Raw genomic sequence first — 15,735 nt, 5'->3', positions numbered from 1 at the left:
AGGTCACTCAATACAGGTGATCTTCTAAATAGAAGTAATGCAGAATTGCACATTTGGGAGTATTTTGAGTTGATCTCTTAGGTAAGAGATTGCCAAAGTAGGATGGAATTTTGTACCGGTTTCACAGTAAATATTTTATTTTACGCATCATAAAATCACTTGTTCTGAGCCATCGTCACACAGAGTAATCCCAGTCACTTTGCATGAGACATAGTCATGAGTTTCTTGTGTTTATCAGAGCTATTTGAACATCTTGGCTCTGCAAAACAATGATGGGAGTCTTGTGCGCCAAGATTTCTAACCCCGCCCCCACCACACACAAGGATTTCTGGGACTTTCTGCTTCTGGGTAAGCTGTAAAAACGGCATACGTCTTTCTTGCAAAGAACTACTTAGATTAAACTGTTTGGCAGGGGGCAGATCCTGAGGTGGCATGAACTAACTTCAATGGAGCTACACTAATGTAGACCAGCTGCAGATACAGCCCTAGAACTTCTGTCCAAAAGCTGAACCAAACCTGAATTGAACCTTTATGGAATACACACACACAGACATACACAGAGCTTAAATCACGTTCCATCCCCAATATTTTTCACTTTCACTCTTCTCCTCACTTCCATGATGCAGCCTGGACTAGGAACAGAAGTGCTACAATACCACCAAAAAGGCTCTTTTTCTGACATCTCTTGGTTTCTGCTTGATTGGAAGAATCCAAGGGAGAGTCTGTTCCTGGGAGAGTACCAGCCCAATTTCATGAACTCAAGAAGTTTTGCGTCTCAAATAAAGTTACAAGAAGCATCTCAACTTTTGAGAGCTCATCCAAAGAAAAACAACTCTATGCACTACAGAGGAACCCAAGCCAAAAGGATCATGATGAATGGGAACTTCTCCATCGTTTGGGGTGGGGCTTAGTGTTCCACTTCTAGACCTCCTGATTTTAAAAATATACTAGAATATTTCATTGTAATAATCCAACCCACTGCATCCTGTAATAGTGCCACTGCACTGACAAGTGCAGAGTCCTGCACTTAGGACGGAAGAATCCCATGCACTACTATAGGCTGGGGACTGACTGACTAAGCAGCAGTTCTGCAGAACTGGACCTGGGGATTACAGTGGACGAGAAGCTGGATATGAGTCAGCAGTGTGCCCTTGTTGGCAAGAAGGCTAACGGCATATTGGGCTGCATTAGTAGGCTGGGGACTGACTGGCTAAGCAGCAGTTCTGCAGAACTGGACCTGGGGATTACAGTGGACGAGAAGCTGGATATGAGTCAGCAGTGTGCCCTTGTTGCCAAGACGGCTAACGGCATATTGGGCTGCATTAGTAGGAGCATTGCCAGCAGATCGAGGGAAGTGATTATTCCTCTCTATTCGGCACTGGTGAGGTCACATCTGAAGTATTGTGTCGAGTTTTGGCCCCCCCACTACAGAAGGGATGTGGACACATTGGCGAGAGTCCAGTGGAGGGCAACGAAAATGATCAGGGGGCTAGGGCACATGATTTACGAGGAGAGGCTGAGGGAACTGGGGTTATTTAGTCTGCAGAAGAGAAGAGTGAGGGGGGATTTGATAGCAGCCTTCAACTACCTAAATGGGGGTTCCAAAGAGGATGGAGCTCGGCTATTCTCAGTGGTGGCAGATGACAGAACAAAGAGTAATGGTCTCAAGTTGCAGTGTGAGAGCTCTAGGTTGGATATTAGGAAACACTATTTCAGTAGGAGGGTGGTGAAGCACTGGAATGGGTTACCTAGGGAGGTGGTGGAATCTCCATCCTTGGAGGCTTTTAAGGCCTGGCTTGACAAAGCCCTGGCTGGGATGATTTAGTCGGGCTTGGTCCTGCTTTGAGCAGGGGGTTGGACTAGATGACCTCCTGAGGTCTCTTCCAACCCTAATCTTCTATGATTCTATGATCCTATAATGGAAATTACTGCAAGAGTTTTCATGAAAGCTGAGGCACTAAATTCTCTAAAAAATGTGGATTGGATCCCATGTTCCCATCAGCCCCTTCTGAGGGTCACTCAGCAGTACAAATAGGCTGTGACGCTCCATGCAGGCATCCATCCTACAAGACATATCATTGCAACCATAAATGGGGGAAATATAGGAAGCTGGGGGATAGAACCCCCCATCCCAGGATCTAAGGATCCCTGCCTCAATCCTAAAAACATTTAAGCATGTGCCTAATTTTACTTAGGTGAAGAGTCCCATTGATTTCGAGGGGAAGAAAGCATGTGAGTCACGTTAAGCATGTACTTACCTCAATACAGTAGTTCTCGGATTGTCCTATCTCCCTAGAGTTCTGAGTTTAAATAAACTGCAGGTTGCTACTTCAAGCCTTTTAGCACCACAATTATTGGCAAGATTAGAGCCTCAAGGTCATCTGTTTAGATGCTTTCTTTCAAAATTATTTGCTTTTGCGCTGGCCCTATAAATTTCAAGACACCTCATCCTTCCAGATGTTGGCTGATAGGGAGAAATTAAAAATGGAAGAAAGCAACACATCCATGTTTCCATTATAAGACCCTGCCTGGGTTCATTGTTATCTATACTATTGAATGTATTGAAATGGGACACAAATGTATTCCTGTCAGTATTTACCATTGGGCCCAGTGTTGGGTAACCCTTTGAAGGCAGTGGGCATGTACGTATGAAAGTCCTTGGCCATGCAGTTGGCTGGCAGGCTGGAAAATACCAGCGTCCTAACGGTTAACAACATGTAGTGCCAGAAAGTCAGTGAGGTAAGGTAATTTGGTCAAGGCAATTCTCCTGACAAGCAGCTACACTAGTTGAAGAAGTAAATGGGACTGTTAATCACAATCATATTTTGAAGAATTTAAAACAAATGCTTAAGGGACTCAAGCTTCGCACAGCAAAAGATAAAGCAGCCATAAAAGAAGGCATGATTCAGCGAGGAGAGCTTATGGAGCCAGAAGCCCCAGCCACTTCCCACACTCCAACAAAGTTACAATGGAAGGCGCTTTTCCAGGCTACACAGTCATACTACAAGAGATAATGACGGGCAATTTAATTTTATGTTACACGCATCAAGGCATCAATCAAGCAGTTGTAAATTAGTATAAATGCTATTCATTTTGTCTGTAAGTCAACAGCATACTGTATATCTTAAGTTATGCTTTCAATGCTTGCATAACATTAAATTCAAAACCACTGGCAGCTGCTCTCTATCATTATCACACTGTGCTATAGATGGCTGTTTCTGTGTTTCTTTTTACTGAAATATTACAAAATAAGCCACACGGGTCAAGATCCTCAGCTGGTGTAAAATTGATGTAGCTCCCCTGAAGCTACACCAGTTACACCAGTTGTGGCTTTGGCCCTATAGTTTTAAAGGGCGAAAGGAGTGGCATATATTGCTGGGTATGTGCAGTTTTCATGGCAGTTCACACGAGGGAGCCACTTGATATTACTTCCGTCTCATTATTATGCTAGCTGCCAACTACGGATCTGATCCGACGTGCATTCTCTGCACATGGAACTTCCTTTAGAAGTCACTGGGAATTCCGTGGCATGATCCCTACAGGATCTGGGCCCCTTAATTTCTACTAGGAAATCCATTCTTAATTCTAGGTTATCCAGAGACAGCTAGTTTTATGCCCCAGCCACTCAGTTTCTTTTGCCTATTTGAATATGTGGACTACCTTCTCACCACCACTCAAATGGTAGTGTGGGGTTGGCTGGTGTTTGCATCCTCTGTTGACCTGCACTCTTGCTTATGTATAGGTTCAATAAACTTGCAAGTTAACCCTCTGGCCTCCCTTGCCGCACATAGCAGCCTGATTAAGCGTGGCTGGTGGAAGATAACCGAGTATGGAATAAGATGCTTCTCTTTGCTGGTACCATTCACAGCAGCTCAGTGTAAGCCCTTTTTCTTTCCCCTACGAGGCTGTTCCAGAACAAAAGGCCCAGCATTCAAACTCCTTTGTGGTCTCTCCGTTTGCAATCTGGAGAGTGGGAGGGGGGTTCTGCAGAGAGCAAGCTAATCTACATTAACCAAAAACAATAAAGGAAACATAAATGGCACAATTACCTCGACAGGAAATTAACGACTTTGAATATTTGGCTTGAGGTGGTGAGTTACTTAAAAATACAGGGTCAGGCCCTCAGCGGATGTAAATCCTCACAGCCCCACTTTCTTCACTGAAGCCGCACTGATTGATACCAGCTGAAGAGCTTGCCCACAAATTTGAAATTCCAGACCCAGAAAGAAAAAGCGCCTGAGCTGTGAAGCTGCAATGTCAAAAGAATAAAAAATGACAACTTTCCAAATGTTTAGATCAGTGGAACAGTAGGCAGATTATTTCAGACTATTTATGATCCGCATTTCCATTTGCCATTCCTTGCTAATGGAAAGGGCTAACCGTTCTCCACCCCCCGTGAGCAATCCATCATGGGGAGCCCTTCGAGATCAGAGTTTTCTGCCGAATGCTTTCACGTCTGTTTAGACAATCGAGGACTGTGACAGGGCCGGGAGAGAGCAATTGGCATCGATACACGTTCCACAGCTTTCGGGCCAACATAGCTTCCGAGTCAGCTAGGAAGGGCAGACATTGGAAATTTTTACTTACCCTGCTACTTGTGACTCTGAAATATTTAATGGCTGTTGGAAGATAGGTGGCATATACGTCGAGGTTTCCAGTGTCTCATACGTGACCAGCGTAAGACGGAGGTTCTCAAACGGTACTGGGATTCTGCTCTCAGGGACACAGGAGTACCTTCACTGAAATCAGCGGAGTGTAAAGCTGGTGGAAATGAGAACCAGCAGCAGGTGTTTTGTGTGAGGAAGGTTGTTACCACACTTAAACTATAATATACATTGGGTTGACACCGGGTTTTGGGGGGAGGGGGCGTCTACTGCAGCTTTGCACTATCTGTCCATCCCAAACCTTCTCCATTCGGCCCCTTCTCTGTCACTGTTGACAACACCAGCCTGCCTGTCATTCAGGGCTTTCAACCTGTATTCTAGAGACAAGGTGGGTGAGGTACTCCCTTTTATTGGAGCAACTTCTGTTGGCGAGGGAGACAAGCTTTCGAGCTACACAGAGCTCTTCCTCAGGTCTGGGATGCTGAGAAGTCACAGCAAAATACAACGTCCAACAGAGAGCTTAGCATAAGTAGTTAGCCCATATTCTAAGGGACCATTCAAGGTGAAGGGGCCCGTTAACACCCCTGTAATCTTGGGACAAAAAGGGGGGTTTAACCCTCAAACCCAACAGACGTTGGGCCAATAAAAGATATTACCTCCCCGACCTTGTCTCTCTAATATCCTGGGACAGGCATGGCTACAACAACACTGCATATAACCTGTAGTCTATGCACTCCTAGCATCCCCAGTTCAACCCCCACGGGGACAGGGGATGGGACGGCGGCAGAGCAGGGCATTCCTAGGTCCCAGCAATCCTGCATCCCTGCAAAGTCCCACAGAGGCTGTTGAAGCAAGGTGCAGGTTAGAGCAGCCCTGAAGATTGCCCCAGGGGCCTAATGCTGACCCTCTGAACAAGGGAGGCACCAGCTGCCTCTCCTTTGAACCTGCCCTAGCATCTCCCCCAGGGATGAATCTGGCCCTCAGAATCTGTACAGTGCCTGGTACTATATCCACCTGCTCCTGACTGGGGTCTCCACCTGCTCCTGGAATATAAATTAGTAATGATGATCGATCCTGTGCTCATCACCTTGGTATCTTAGCTCCCTGGGCAGATGAGTTCGGCAACCATGCTAGCCAAGAGTCTGTGAATGGTGGCTCTTGAGTCTGCAAATCAAGCAGGAAAACAGGATTTCTGGTGGAGCTCCTAGGGCTTTTGCATCTGGTCAGGCTGGAGATGTCATATAAACAGCCTTTCTAAAGGCTTTGGTGCTTCTCTGTCTTGCTCATGCCAAAAAAGAGCGTGGAAGTGAGTGACATATTAATAGGTGTAGATAGAATATAAAATTATCCAAACTTTCTCAAGATGCAGAGAAGTTTCATTTTGGTTCAAGTCTTGTCTAAGGGTAGGTCTACACTTACCCAGTAGTTCGGCGGCGAGCGATCAAACTACTAGGTTCGACTTATCGCGTCTTGTCTGGACGCGATAAGTCGAATCCGGAAGTGCTCGCCGTCGACTGCGGTACTCCTGCTCGGCGAGAGGAGTACCGCGGAGTCGACGGGGGAGCCTGCCTGCCGCGTGTGGACCGAGGTAAGTTTGAACTAAGGTACTTCGAACTTCAGCTACGTTATTCACGTAGCTGAAGTTGCGTACCTTAGTTCGAATTGGGGGGTTAGTGTAGACCTGCCCTAAGTGTTCAGATCAATCATTCCCTTCTTAAGCTTGTATAATAAAAACTCTTCTTTCCAGAAGCGTGATAAGGATTAATTACTGAAGATATCAAGTGCTAAGTAACTATTATTACGCCCATTCTCCAGATGGGGAGGCAGGGGGGGTTCTATAACTTGACCAAATTGATGGGTAAATCAGTGTTAGAACAAGGATTAGAATTTCGGAATTCCTGGCCCGGAGTTTCATGTTCCATTCACTTGACACTACCTCACATGATCCCAACATTCAGTTCATTGCCCTTACTTTTCCTTTTAAATCCCATCCCTTTGCAATATTTCCCCATTCTGGCACATTAAGAGAACTTTGTTCCAAAGCTTTCTAATTACAATGGCTTTAGAACACACATGCCAAAAAATGCAGAAATTGGGCTTGTTTTTGGGTTAATTGGCTTGTGAGTTGCTTGTTTGGCTAGTTTTTGGCTTGTTGCTTGTAGCTTCTTTTTTTGATCAGCTCCCGGCAAGCAGGGGCAAGGAGGGGAGAGAGAGTCAGGGGTACACAGCGGGCCCACCACAGTCCCAGACTGCACGCTGGGGGGATCTAGTCACATAGAGTGTTGGGGTTCTAAGGGATTGGCATGTTTTGGCCTTGTTTTGAAATGGGATTAGCTTAATTTTGGGCTTATTGTGAAAGTCGGGGTGATTATTTACTGCGTGAAAGTTGGCAACTGTGCTTTCAAAAGAGGGAAAAGCCAGGAAATGGGTTCAAAGGGTTGATACAGACAATGTGTCTTGTACAGTGATTTGTTTACACAGCGGTTCATGGCAAATGAAAGCCCTTTCGTTCTTTCATCAAGGCGGAACATAGACTCAGACGTCGAATGCGTACAAGGCTGAACACAGAAATTGGTGACACACAGAGACCTGCACAGTAAAGCTTTTCTCCCTACACATACACACTAACATGGCAACGAATCAATCAGCAACAGACTGTGCATGTGCTATTCTGTAGGTAGCAGACCACTCTCCACTTGCATACATCAGCTGGTTGCAGGGCAGACAGAATCAGAGAGTGATTTCCCAGGCCCCGGGCAAAACAAATTTTAAAAAGCTGGGCTCTTTGCAACTACCTAGCTGACCTGTCTAAACTGATTCTATCCCTCCTCCCGCTGCAAAGCCTGCAATCCAGCAGGCAGGGAATTTCGCACAAGTGAGAAAACAATGTCAAGTTTGCACTGGCTAGTAACGTGGTGGAAGGCAAGGATGGCATGTAGGGTGACCAGACAGCAAATGTGAAAAATTGGGACGGGGGTGAGGGGTAATAGGAGCCTATATAAGAAATAGACCCAAAAATCGGGACTGTCCCTATAAAATCGGGACATCTGGCCACCCTAATGGCATGATGTTTACCAGAGGTGGTTTTTGCCAGGTAAAATCATGGTTTTTACCACCCTGGGGAAAACTACTGAGTCCACGTTAAGGCATTTTTTATTTTACAAGCTGTTTCATTAGTGCACACCGTATTACGCTTAGTTTTAGTTACATATTCAAATTGTGGTCACATAAGTAGTAGATTTGTAGGTTAATTTAGAGTTGTACAAATAAAAAGTAAAATTGCAGTGGGCATAATACTAATGTATGTAATTATAATATTGAGCATCGGAGCGTCTGTATATATTTTGGTTTGGTTTTCAATATTATATAAACAAAAAAGTCAAAACCATTTGATTACATGTAAATGACAATAATGCAGAGTTGTAGGCTTGAAGCATTCAGCAATAAGAAGCATGCAGAAGTTGAAGACGATCAGTGCAGGTCCATGTGCAATGCAGTATTCTCTAGCGAAAGATCACCGTTGATGTAGTGGATAGACCGAGCCTATTCCTCTGTTTTGAACGGCTGTATCAGAAGTTTGGGCTTGTCTTCACTACAGGGGTAAGTCGACCTAAGTTATGCTACTCCAGCTACGTGAATAATGTAACTGGAATTGACGTAGCGCAGGTCGACTTACCCCGGTGTCTTTACTGCACTGCGTCAATGGGAGAGGCTCTCCGGTCGACTTCCCTTACTCTTCTCAGAGACTGGAGTACCGGGGAGCGCTCTGCCGTTGATTTAGCGGGTCTTTCCTAGACCCGCTAAATCCATCCCTCCTGCATCTTAACTAGTTTTCACAAGGAAATTGCAAACCCTGCCAGGAGGTAGCCACTGTGCAAGTACCTGTATGTATGTATGTATGTATGTGTGTATGTGTGTGTGTGTGTGTGTGTGTGTGTGCGCGCGCATATCTTCAACCTTCTGCCTCATTTCCCCATGAATCTGAAACCTGGTGCAAACCCTGCCATATGCTGCATAATCAGAAAGATAATAAAACAAGAATCAAATAAAAAAATGCTTTCCTTATTTGATGTGATTATTAAGCAAATATTGTGCTCGTGAAGCAAATGAAAGTGACAGGTCCCTTTGCTGCATGAATTGGAGAAGTAACACTTAATATAGCGTAGCCAGCAGATGTGCTGTATTAGGCTGTTCACGGGTGTTAAGTTTGGAAATTGGTGGCGACACACATTTAGTTCAGTCATATTTCATTATGTGGATTTTATCAAGATTATTTTCCCCCTCCCTCTTTCATTAGCATTTCCTCTCTGTGGAAATGCTACAAGAAATGATTTAATCAGCTGGCCCATTAAGACAGAAACCATCTCACAGACCGGAATGGCTGCAAACTGAACAAAGAAGAACTGATCCAAAGAACACACGGCAAGAAGTTGAGGAACAGGCCCTGCACAGGCTTATGGGTGAGCTCTGCTCTTCCTGGAACCACCTGTTGTGTGAAACTTAACTCTGAACTCCCCACCCCTGTGGTCATTAAAGATCCAGTGGCAATTTTCACAACAGTAAGCTGTGAACAATTTTCCACTGAAACGTCCTTGCAATGGAAAACTGGGTTTCTGACAAAAAAGGAAAATTTTCCAGTTTCCTCAACATTTTTTTTCTTACCTTTTCACTGGGAAACCAACACTTCAAAATAATTTCACAAATATATATATATAAAAAAAATCATTTTCAGCAGTTTTTGGCTGCCGCAAAACAGGAAATTTTTTTTTTTTTTTTTTAAATTCTACAAATAATTTCAATCTATTTTCTAGATATCTCTAATATCAGCCCCGCTTTCTTCACTGAATTCTAGTTTGGATTAATAGCTAAGGGCCTGATTGTGTAAACCTTACTCACACTGGCAAGCACTAGCCCATGGCTAGTGAAGTAAATGGGACTACTCAGATGAGCATGTGTGTAGATTGTAAAGTCTTCAGGGCAGGGAACTGTCTGTGTTATATGTTTATACAGTTCCCAGCATGATGGCCCGTGGCCCCTACGTACTACAGTAATACAAATAACAGACTGCAAGCTATTTGTGTTTGTACAGCACCTTGCACAATAGGGTTCTGATCCATGCCTGGGGCTCTCAGGTTCTAGGATAATAAATAATACAATCAACAACATGAGTAACAGCTGCCCTATCTAACCCTAAATGCTTCCTTGCTATCATTCAACTGGACAAAATATTCTTCATTTCCTCCTATAATATTGCTGTACTTGCTGCAGAATGGTTGCTACATTCTGCTCCAGAGCTGGCAACATTGCAGTGATAGATGCATCCCATGCATATGGGGATGCATCTATCTATGTAGCCAAAATCCTGATAGTCATCCTCAAGTGAATAGCTACACTGATGTAAATAAGAACCATATTCTGTGACCCTTACTAATACTGGTTTAGTACCTTATTCTGCAAGCATTCCCATTACGCTCAATGAGATAATTCATGCAGCAAGATCCTAACTGAGAAATGCATAAATACATTGCTTAAATTGGCCTTAGTTTGCAAAGGTTTATAACTCTTAATGTATAGAAGTTATCAACTGGTAAAAAGAAAGAGTCCACAATCAATCTCTTGGTCTTAGTTCAATATCTCTCAATGACTAATTGATGATGGAGCCTTAAATAGGGGCTTTAATTTTGATTTACATTTTGATTTAAAGATTTAATCAATGACATTTTTCCAGCCCAAGAAGCTTATAATAAAACCCCAAGCTTTTAAAACAGCTTTTGGGGAATGAATTTGCATTCTTTTAATGTTCCTGATTTTAACTGAAGCTGAATTTAAGTATGATACACAATACGGGGCTGTAAACATGCTTCCTAGGTCAGTCAATTTGTCTATGCTGGGCTATCACATTGGATGGCTCCAACTAAAACTGGGTTCTGAGGACCAACACCAAAGGAGCTAGACTGGTCTGTGCCAGTCAATGCATCTGGTCTGAAACTGGACCAGCAAACTGGGACGTTTTGCTACCCAGAAAATGTCTACAATGTTCCACGCAGCAGAGAGTTACTAGGTCATGAAAACGATCTATATTAATAGACATGGCTTCCAATCTGAAAAACATCGAAGGGGAGGAGGAGATGGAGCCTTTTACCTGTAGGTTTCCAGTAGTGCGTACTATTAGCACAGGTAGTCCAGTAGCGCATAAGAACCAAATACAAAATCAGGACTATATTGTGTTAAGAAGAAAACAAACAGAATAAAAGAAGATCGTATCAGACTAAGATGTTATTGCGACAGGTATGGCAATTTCCTGCAACATCCTTGAAAGACCTTATTGCATTATTTGTGTGTATTACTGTGGGCTGGAAATTATATGTAACCTCGGGGGGTGGGGAATGGGAGGGGGCGATGTGACAGAGGTGAGACCTGGGAACTCAAAAGACTGTAGTGAAAATATGCCTGACAAGTATGGGCTTTTGGGACAATAAGTCTGAAGTGCATTTCCTGGGGGATCCCTAGAAAGTGATTAATGCAAATTCCCCAACTCCGATTATGCAAAAACCCACCCCCTGGAAGCTATGCCCCGAGAAAGAGTCATGATTACCTGTGAGAGAAGGCCAAGATCAAAGACCCGAGCTGTGTAAAGAAGCAGATGATCTGCCCACTTGGGATTCTGGTTTTAAGATAAATTTGAAACCACAGGGGAAAACCCAGTTGTGGGTGTTGAAGGACTAAAACCCACCAGAGAGTTAGGTTGGAGGTGGGGTAACCTCTGGTAAGCTTTTTACCAAATGTGTTAGGTTCTTTTATTGTTTTAATATGTTTTCTCGGTAAATGCTTTTTCCTTAAGAACAAATGTGCTTGCTTAGAAGGAGCTGTGTAGCGACTTATGACGGCTGGCAATACACTAGTCACAGCCCTCAGAGAAAGCAAAGTGCAGACGCTGGCCTTTTAGGCAGTCTGACTTGCTGGGGAGATCACAGTGTAAATCATGGAGAGGTGCAGCAGCCTTAAAAAAACCCTATTGAGAGAGCAAGACGCAGGTCTCCGCCCAAGATTGGGGACATCTAATGGGTGCTCTTGGTGGATCACTGAGGGGGAACACAGATGCAGTTACCCTGAAATGAACACTGGGATTGGATTAGTTTGGGGCCAGGGTGGTTGCTCTAGGCTTGGGTTAGAATTAGGAGACCCAGCTGGAGGCTTGAAGGTAGGGTTACTGTGGTTGTGGGCAATCTTATTGGGCTAGGAGTTGGGGCCAGTATCTGACCAGTGAGCGTTGAGGCCAGGAGGTTTCTCCGTGTTACATTTTTGTGGCTGGTTGGTTTAACCAGGCTATGATTAGGGTTGGAGCTAGTAAGAGTTAGGTCTGGGGTCTGCCTGAGGTCCTAAAGTAGGGTTATCTTTGGGGTTCGGCTTTGGATCAGATGCTGAATTTTAATTTTGCACATTGGAGGAAACAAAAAATGCAACAATTCCCCTTTCACAACCCCACTCCCAAATTATGAATTGTTTAAGATGTTCATTTTGGTATAAGAAGTTGATTCTCATGCCACCTATTGGATAGACATGAAAGTTCCACTTGTGTATTTGTGGGTAGAGATCAGACATCCACATGTAGCTTCAATGGTTAATAACAGGAAGGACAGAAGTGGACTCTAATAACATTCCCTGTATGGCTGTTTGTTTTTTAGATTGCCACATATAACAGTCTCTTTTACAGCATACTGGGCACCCCAAACCACCTCTTGCTTTGAAAATCTTTTAATTAGAACTGGAGAGCACCGATAGGAAAAAAGGTTTAACATTTAGCATAATGTTAAGAACAGACATATGGGTGTCCTTATTCCAGAACTATCATAGTCAGGAGAAAAAAGGCCTTCATTTTAATTCTAGTAAAATTAATTACATTTTAATTAGAGAGACAGGTGGGTGAGGTAATATCTGTTATTGGATCAACTTCTGTTGGGGAGAGAGGCATACTTTTGAGCCACACTGAGCTCTTTTTCAGGTCTGGGAAATGTACTCAGAGTATCGCAGCTAAATACAAGGTCCAACAGACAGTTTAGCATGAGTGGTTAAACTATATCTCAAGGGACCAGTTAAGACTCTCCAACCAAAGGAGACAGAGGGAGCAAGGAGAAAAAACTAAAACTTTGGGGCATGTTTAGTGGATTATAGATTGATGTAATTAAGCCATAAATCCAGTGTCTCTATTCAGTCCATGATATTTAGTGTCTAGCAAAATTATGAATTTAAGCTCCCAGGCTCGTCTTTTGAAGGTGTTGTACAGGTTTCCTCTGAGGTTTCCACTGAGGAATTGTGTTGAATTTCCATGTGGACAAGGAGAAGTTCTAAAAGGTTGAAACTCACCCCACCATAGAAAGGTCTCAACAAGCCGTCGATTGCAAGCTCTTTGGGGCATGCCCTGCCCGCAATAATGTGCCCCTAAGGGAGCAAACAGAATTACAGGTTTTTAACACGGCCTTTAAAATCACTGCAGGCACAAAAGAACATTTACCTCTTTAAATGCCTGGATGTGTCCACAAGCTCCCTGGACTTCAATGTGCTATCATTTATGCTCAGAACTGGTAGCTAGTACAGAATTAGTCCAGTCCATATTGATGCTCCTTAAAGAGGTTGGGACTAATGCGGATTATGCAAAAAAATGGGGCCTGTGACCAGAGATATGAAAAATCTAAAGGAGGTTTCAGAGGAACTTGCCAGAACAAAAGCTGACAATACTACTGTCAAAGTCTCAGCAGTCTTATCTGGCTTGATCTAACAAACAGAGTTGGAACCATACAAAGAGAAACTCAGAAAGCCATAGGCAACATGATTAATCCCAAATACAAAAGGTCAAAGGTAAAAACGCCAGACCAGGAGCATAAGAGAAATATAGTTTATGGAAAGCAACCCTGAGTCCCTTCCCTCTCTTCTAGCATTTCAAATTGAAGGTGCAGATTCCTTTCCCAAATCTAGATGTATACATCTAGGAACAAAGAATGCTGACCATTCTTACAAGATGGAGGACTCTTTCCTGGGAAGCAGTGACTCTGAAGAAGATTTGGCGATTGTGGTGGATAATCAGCTGAACATGCGCTCCCAGTGCTACGTTGTTGTCAAAAGGGCTAACGTGATCCTTGGATGCACAAACAGAAGAATATCAAGTAGAAATAGAGAAGTTATTTTACCTCTATATTTGGCACTGGTGCAGGAATACTTTGTCCAGTTCTGATGTCCACAGTTCAAGAAGAATGTGGATAAATTGGAGAGAGTTCAGAGAAGAGCCATGAAAATGATTAAAGGATTGGAAAACATGCCTCATAACGATAGACTCAAATTGCTCAATCGATCCAGCTTAACAGAAAGGTTAAGAGGTGACTTGATCACAGTCTAAACTACCTATATGGGGAACAAATATTTGATAATGGGCCCTTCACTCTAGCAGACAGAGGTATAACATGATCCAATGGCTGGAAGTTGAAGCTAAACAAATTCAGACTGGAAATAAAGCGTAATTAACCACTGGAAAAATTTATCAAGGGTTGTGGTGGATTCGCCATCACTGGCAAATTTTAAATGAAGATTGGGATGTTTTTCTAAAATATATACTCCAGTTCAAATGGAATTATTTGGGGAAACATGGAGTTCACTGCAGGTTCGGGGCCTTAGTGTGAAATTCACCCCCATATCGATGGCCCACTCAGGGCCTTAAGTACAAAGTAGAGTTGAATTATTTATTATGATAAGTGCTATTATGAAATTAGCTCTATGGTTTTAATTAGTGAATAGTTCATGAACTGATATTGTGGTATTCATGATCTGCTTAAAGATGATTTTTTGCATAGATTTGTTAGAATATGATTAATTTACAAGAATAAACTCAATTAGAAAACTCAATCATTGTGAAGTTTAATTTATTTACCCTGAATGAATAGACTCACGTTGGGGGATGAGAAAATTACCTAGATTAATAATAATGAAATATTATTAATAGCACATTTATGTAGTTATGACAATTTTTTAAAGTTGTGGGTTTAAATAAAACTAATGGAGATTTTTTACTATCAATTCTCTCCATCAGAATTCATCTGTTCAATTATTGTTTCCATCAGTTTCACTGCACTGCAGAAAAAAACATCCTCTCATAATTAAAGTGAGTTTTGATTTGCAACAGCGAATGTATGGGCTTGTTTATTACCACGTCATGGCAAAGTTCAGTGCACTCCCTTAATTCTAACTGTTTTGACTCCTTTTCAATTGGGTAAGTCAATGGGTAGGAAATCCCAGGTCCTCTCAAGAAGTTTTGCAATAATATTACGGTGTCAAGTGGAGATTGCCTATGGCAACATTTTCACTTGCCAAAGCACCTTTATGTGGGCTAGCAAAGAAGTATTATCAAGGTGTAGGTAGGATGTGGAAGTATTATATGTTAGAATGCAACATAATTAGAACGCATTTTCTCCTTTCAAAAATGATTAATGTTGAGTTTGAAGAGGGAAATAATGAAGGTGAACCTGCTAGTGGATTATTGACCCATGATCTCTCTCTCTTGATTTTCTCCTGTTTATACCACTGCTTCACCTCCTCACAAAAGGCACCTTGCCATTGTGAGATGCAGCAACACCTGCTATTACAAAGGAGAAGTCATTTCAGTAAGAAACTTACATGGAGGCCCAAAAATGTAACTTACAATGTGTTATAACTGTTATCCTCTCCCAGCAATCTACTTAGTTCCTAAATATTTATATGCCAACCCCCCACTCAGGCAATGAGAAATCAAAAAGTCAAAAGTCACTTTTTATGCACAAGGCCATGAGTTGACAATATTTTACTTCTACTGCTGCAGAGCCAACTAGCAGAGAGAGCACATGTTAATGACAAACTTGGCTCCTAATTTGCCAATACAACTGGGCATTTAGAATCATGTTGATGGCAAACAACTAAACAATCATATTACCCATGTTCAGTGGTGTTTGTAGAGCCTAATCCTCTTCCCAGTCATCAGAGTACTTGGTTTGAGTGATGGGGAACTTTGTGAGGCCAGGGATTTAGGCCCTCCAGGCTTAACATTCATACCTTCATGGGGTGAAAAGAACAGATGGTCTGAGCCATGGAGGATCCTATGGCCTTGTCC

This window comes from Terrapene carolina, unplaced genomic scaffold, assembly GCF_002925995.2.
Source record: "Terrapene carolina triunguis isolate 2854851 unplaced genomic scaffold, T_m_triunguis-2.0 Scaffold93, whole genome shotgun sequence".
In the NCBI taxonomy this organism is placed as follows: Eukaryota; Metazoa; Chordata; order Testudines; family Emydidae; genus Terrapene; species Terrapene triunguis.
The sequence above is the reverse complement of the archived record's forward strand: the minus strand, read 5'-3'. Positions refer to the sequence as shown.